This window comes from Haplochromis burtoni, unplaced genomic scaffold (assembly GCF_018398535.1).
Source record: "Haplochromis burtoni strain Fernald_Lab_line unplaced genomic scaffold, NCSU_Asbu1 Contig_285, whole genome shotgun sequence".
Lineage (NCBI taxonomy): Eukaryota > Metazoa > Chordata > Actinopteri > Cichliformes > Cichlidae > Haplochromis > Haplochromis burtoni.
In genome coordinates, this window is record NW_024582646.1 from 84,428 (window position 1) to 91,191 (window position 6,764).

Consider the following 6,764-nt stretch of genomic DNA (forward strand, 5'->3'; position numbering starts at 1 on the left):
GCCTACCGCCGAGCAAGCTAACATCCCCTGCGAGGTGAGGAGGAAGAGACGCGGTACTCGGGCCGGGACCGGCGTCGCAGTAAAGTTAGGAGGTACTGGCCAGCGATTCCATTTATTATTATGGGGAATGTGAGATCTCTCCCCAATAAGTAGATGAACTGGCGGCTCTTACCCAACATCAGGGGAGCTACAGGGAGTGCAGCCTGATGTGCTTCACAGAGTCGTGGCTAACTACGCTAACTCCGGACTCACACGTAAACATGGATGTTTTTCATCTGATCCGGGCCGACAGAACAGCGGAGAGTGGTAAGAAGAGAGGAGGGGGTCTGGTTGTGTTTGTGAACGATAGATGGTGTAACTCTGGGCATTTATCTATCAAAGAGACGCCATGCTGAAAGGACTGTTACGCAGTGAGGGGTGGTGAGGGAAACATCAGACTTCACTCCATCCCAATTAAAGTAATTGTTTTATTGTCTCTTGCCAACATCATGCACATGCAGACAGCAACTTTTCAAAATGGCCCCCCAATCCATTTCCTGCTCCCTTTAAATACTCTAAAGACACACCTTCTTAATACAGACTGGCCTATAAAAGAGCTGCAATTGAGGCAGGCTTCCTCTTTACTGGGAAAACAAGATGGCCACCACAAAGGTAACCTGCAACACTTTGTTACTTAAATGCTTCCCAACAAGGACATTGAGCTGCTAGTGGTTAGCATGAGACCGTACTATCTACCGCGAGAGTTTATACCTCCCTGTCCTCCACTCTCCCCACCTTCACCCAGTATGCCACCTGCTACACCAGAGACAATAAAACATTGGACTTATTGTATGCCAACACCAAGGAGGTGTGTATAAACCTCTAGTACACAGAGAACCAGTTGTGAAACGCACAGTAAGGAAATGGTCGGCAGAGACTGAAGAGGCCCTGAGGGACTGTTTCCGTTCTACTGTGTGGAACAACCTCTGCAGCCCCCTGGAGGATGACCTCAACAGCATCACAGACTGCATTACGGATTACATGAACTTCTGTGTGCACAACACCGTGCCCATCAAAAAGGTACGTTGTTTTTCTAACAACAAGCCATGGATAAATCCTGAAATTAAGGCTCTCCTCAAAGAGAAGAAGAGAGTCTTTAGATCTGGAGACAAACAGGAGCTGAGAGTTGTCCAGAAGAAGCTGAAATGGATAAGGCAAGGGAAGGAAAACTACAGGAGGAAGATGGAAGAGCAGCAACAGGACAACATCAGAGGGCTTTGGATGAGAGGTGAAACGTCTTCAAGTAACTTAAAGAAGTCCAGACGCTTTTCTTTGCATGCTCCTTTGACCTCAGGACAAAAACCAACCCCCCAGGCTGCAGGAGACTTGGGGTGGGTGAATGACCTAAATAAATATTTTAATAGGTTTGATCAACCACCCACCCCTCCCACAGCATCGTCCCCCCTGCTGCAATCTCCTTCATCTTCAGGGCCTGCCTGTCCTTCATCTCAGGACTTCACACCTCCCAGCTCCCAGTCATTACACCCACCCCCGGCTTCTGTGGACTCCAACATACACCCCCCTCCCCCAAAATCCACTCTTTCTATCTCAGCACTTCAAGTGAGGAACGAGCTTCGCAAGATCAAGGTGAGAAAAACTGCAGGTCCAGATGGCATCAGCTCCTGGCTCCTGAGATGCTGCACAGATGAACTGTGTGGCATCCTAGGATATCAGTTCAACCTGAGCCTGTCACTGGGGAAAGTACCACAGATGTGGAAGACCTCCTGTGTGGTACCGGTACCAAAGACCTCCCATCCCAAGGACCTCAGCAGCTACAGGCCGGTAGCCCTGACATCGCACCTGATGAAGACCCTCGAGAGGTTGGTTCTAAACCATCTGCGCCCCCTGGTGAGGTCTTCATTGGATCCGCTGCAGTTTGCTTACCAGCCTGGCATTGGGGTGGAGGACGCCATCATCTACCTCCTGCACCGAGCTCTGACTCACCTGGAGAAGCCTGGAAGCACTGTGAGGATCATGTTCTTTGATTTCTCCAGTGCTTTCAACACCATCCAGCCACGACTTCTGAGAGACAAGCTGGAGCTATCGGGAGTGGACCACCACATGTCCCAGTGGATGCTGGACTACCTCACAGAACGTCCACAGTATGTGAGGGCACAGGGCTGTGTCTCTGATACACGGGTCTGCAGTACGGAGGCCCCACACGGAAACTGTGCTGGCCAGCTCCCCCACTGACCCCAGTAAGCACCCCCATACTCCGCAACCCGCCAGGGAAAGGGGGCCAGGCCCATCCGGACCGGGGCCCAGAACAGCAGCGCCGCCCGGCCCCACAGAGCCGGGGACAGCCCACCTGACCCCACCTCAGAGAAAACTGCACCCACCCTGTCATCCACTCATCTTCCAGACTACACAAGACAATAGACGCCCAGGCTGAGATCTTCCTCCACCTCTCCTGTATCTCCCCCTCCTGCAGAGTGAGTTCCTGAAGAGAGGAGAGCTCCTGCAAGATGTAACAACCTCCCCCACCAGTTGAAGAGCCCCCCAGGTGGCTTGATGCACTGGCGGCACCCTGCGCCAGGGCCGGGCCCCCCACGCTGCCACCTACAGAAGTTCTCTGACGACTCTGCCATAGTCGGCCTCATCACAGGTGAGGACGACTCAGAGTACAGACAGTGGACTCTGGACTTTGTAGACTGGTGTCAGCAGAACCACCTGCTGATCAACGCCGGGAAAACCAAGGAGTTGGTGGTGGACTTCCGGAGACGCAGACCCACCACATTGACACCGGTGAACATCTAGGGGGAGTGGACATTGAGATAGTGGACTCTTATAGGTACCTGGGTGTTCACCTGAATAATAAACTGGACTGGAGCCACAACACTGATGCTCTTTACAGGAAGGGTCAGAGCAGACTCTACCTGCTGAGGCGGCTGAGGTCATTTGGAGTACAGGGAGCACTTTCAAAGACCTTCTATGACTCTGTGGTGGCATCTGTCATTTTTTACAGTGTGGTATGTTGGAGCAGCAGTTTATCGACAGCTGAGAAGAAGAGGTTGGATAAACTCAGCAGGAAGGCCAGCTCTGTTCTGGGATGCACCCTGGACCCAGTGCAGGTGGTGGAGACAGAAGGACTCTGGCCAAAATAACATCTCTGATGGACAGAGTCTCTCACCCCATGCATGTAAATGTTGCTGAATTGCAGAGCTCCTTCAGTGACAGACTGCTGCGTCCTCGATGCATGAAGGAGCGTTTCCGTAGGTCCTTCCTCCCTGCAGCTGTCAGACTGTACAATCAACACTGCTCCCAACAAACATAGATGTTTATATCTGCGCTGTAACTGCAGTAATTTAATCAATCGATTCGCACTACAACCTGGTTTGACTCTTATCTGTAGTTATTTATATTTAATTTAATAACTGTACAGTACTCTGTTTATAGTAACCATTGTCCATATGTAAATATGTAAGAAAAATTGTGTATGTTTCTGTCCTGTTTCTTGTTTTACTTTGAAGGTCAATGTCTTATGTGAGTGTGTCTGGTTTTGCGTCCCTAGTCTCATTAGCCCTGATTTCTCCCAGCTGTGTTTCCCGCCTGTCTCCCATTCTTCGATTGCTCCTGTGTGTGTATATAAGCCCTGTGTTTCCTTTTGCTTGTTGCTGGTCCTTCTGTGTTGTCTCCCTGTGTTCCTCTATGCTGTCATTCTTCATGTACCTCCAATCTCAGTCTCCTTGTGTTCAGGCTTTTTGTTTAAAACAAAGCATTGCGAAGGCCCACGGTGGGTGTTGACGCGATGTGATTTCTGCCCAGTGGCGGGAGTAACTATGACTCTCTTAAGGTAGCCAAATGCCTCATCATCTAATTAGAGACACGCATGAATGGATGAACAAGATTCCCACTATCCCTAGCTGCTATCTAGCGAAACCAGAGCCAAGGAAACGGGCTTGGCAAAATCAGCGGGGAAAGAAGACCCTGTTGAGCTTGACTCTAGTCTGGCACTGTATTAACTCAATTGATATAAAATCAGACAAAAAACATAAAATCCGAGTAGAAAAAGGTTATATTTTTTACTGTAACAACCACAAACATGTTTATTGAATCATATTTCATAACTTTAAATGCAAATATAAATTGTCAATTTTAAAATCATATGCACAAGTTTTGCAAACAACAAAGTTATTTGCAGCCATTTACCTTTTTTTTTTAAATAACCATTTCAAACTATTTACAGAACAATCAGCTGTTCTGCATTCAATAAGATGCCACACAAATTATTTGTGCCACTCCAAAAAAATAATTTCTGTCCACTATAAAGGAGAACATCACAGCCTGATACCTGCAGGTCTGACAGCAGCAGGTGTATCACTCCTGTTTCTACCTGGAGACAGCAGTCGCCTCATTGTTCTGACACACAACACAAAACTATCCACAACACTACACACTAACTACACAAGACAACACATTAACTACACACTCCAAACACGCTAAACGTCACAAATCTCTCACATCTCAAAACTCGCTCTCTCTCTTTTTCTGCTGTCTTTTCTCTCTCTCTCGCTCTCTCTTTCGCCGTCACACCTAAAACTTCCCCGTCTTCCTAAACAACCAAATGTCATGTTGCCATATCTTTTTTTTTTTTTGATTGGCCGACATGGTGCATTTTTTCCACCAACACGAAAGAGCTGTTTTTGTTTTGTTTTTTTTATTTGTTTTTTTGTCATAAGCAGAGAGTGGTTGCTAGCGCTGTCCTTAAATTCAGGAAAAAACAGGTGTATATACTGTTTATCATGACTGGTATATGTCACCTTGTTGCTTTGTCATCTTGAAGTGGTCATGTGATTGGCTTACCACGACTACTTTATTCTTCCTCTGTCAAACAGCAGCACATATGCAATTGTTTTGCCCCCTTAGCCCCAGGTGTTATGCCAAAAAGTGATCGTCTGCCAGAAAATGATTGCCGTCCGCGGGAGCGCTTAGCTGCTTAAAGCTGTAGCGCCCGGATTACTTACGTAGACAGCTACTTCCGTGCAACTGATATAAGAAGCGGTAAGCTGAAGATAGCTTCAACCGTTTGTTTGTTGAAAAATAGTAACGCGACCGCACCGCATTTTCTTGTTAGTAACGGTAACGGCATTGTAACCATAGGAATAGTAATTAGTTAGATTACTCGTTACTGAAAAAAGTAACGCCGTTAGTAACGCCGTTACTTGTTACGCCGTTATTCCCATCACTGGATATGAACAACCACAACCATTGACCTTTCCTAAATCCAGTAGGGCGGTGCCATCATTCTCTCTCTCTGCAGAGTATCACTTCCTGTTATAACACAAAGTGGCTTTGTGTAGCTTATCTGTATAGCTAATTTAAGCAAGATAACTTACTAAGTGTAATCTCCAAGTGCTTCATCCAAAGCACTCTTTGTTCATTCACTCCCTGTGTCTTTAGGAATTCGCTAGCTTAGCTTAGCTCATAACTGACTCACTAGCAGCATGATTAATGTAATAAATGTAGCCCATTTGCAGCTCTGGACGCCAGGATCACTGAATTGGTGTGTGCACATCAAAAAAATAGGCAGGCCCTTGTAGCTGGTGCAGGCGAAGCTAGACCCTGTTAGCTCTCCCCCGGCAGCCGAGCCAATCTCCAACCTTCCTTTTATCTCAAAAATTCTTGAAAGAGTAGTTGTCAAACAGTTGACAGATCATCTGCAGAGGAATGGCTTGAAGATTTTCAATCAGGTTTCAGAGCTCATCACAGCACAGAAACAGCTTTAGTGACGGTTACAAATGATCTTATGGCCTCTGACAGTGGACTCATCTCTGTGTTTGTCCTGCTAGACTTCAGTGCAGGGTTTAATACTGTTGACCATAATATTCTATTAGAGCGATTAGAGCATGCTGTAGGCTAGGTATTAATGGTACTGCGGTTCAGTGTTTTAAATCATATCCATCTAGACTGCAATTTGTTCATGTAAATGGAGAGTCTTCTTCACACCCTGAGGTTAATTATGGAGTTCCACAGGGTTCCTTTTCAGTCGATTCACTCAGTGTAACACATAAGTATGGGATATCATAGCATCCACAGTCATCCTTCAGTTCTTACACTCCTTACCTGAAAACTTATCTGCTGAGTTGGGCTAGCTACCTACAAACTTGAAGTTAGCTTAACTGCCAGTGGAGCGCTAATTTTTAGTTTTCTTGTGCAGTGTTTTGCTTTGCGTTTTGTAATGGATTTCTCTTTGCAAGACAAGCATGTCTACCTGAGGATTCTCCCTGCTAGCAGAGCGTTGACGGAGCCCAAAGCTTGTGCATTTTGTCGCCAGCTCCGAAAAGGCAGGTGATGTTTATGGAGAAAGTGCTGAGACGAACAGCTGTCGCATGGCATGACACTCTCCTATCTGAGTCTGGGGCCTTGGCTTCATCCGAGTCCGAGGAGAATCCCAGCAATTAGCTGACCACATGTGATATGTTCATGGGTTAACCGAAGATAAGTCAGAACCATGTGGAAAGACAATGACGTGCTGGACATTGGTCTGGAGGTCTGTACTTGGTTGAACCCATCGTCAGCCCATCATCAGCCTCCATGCTGTTTCACCGTACAGCTGAGAAGCTGCAGGTGGACTGGCCCTCTCTTCTGTCAGCTCAGAAGCTGTCATGGGTTGCAGGATTTTTCCTCCCACCGGAGCCCAGAACGACCAAAAATTGCCTTCCCATGTTCCCAGACTTTGTATCTGAGTTAACTGCATCATGGAGTAAACCACTGTCACTGTGCCC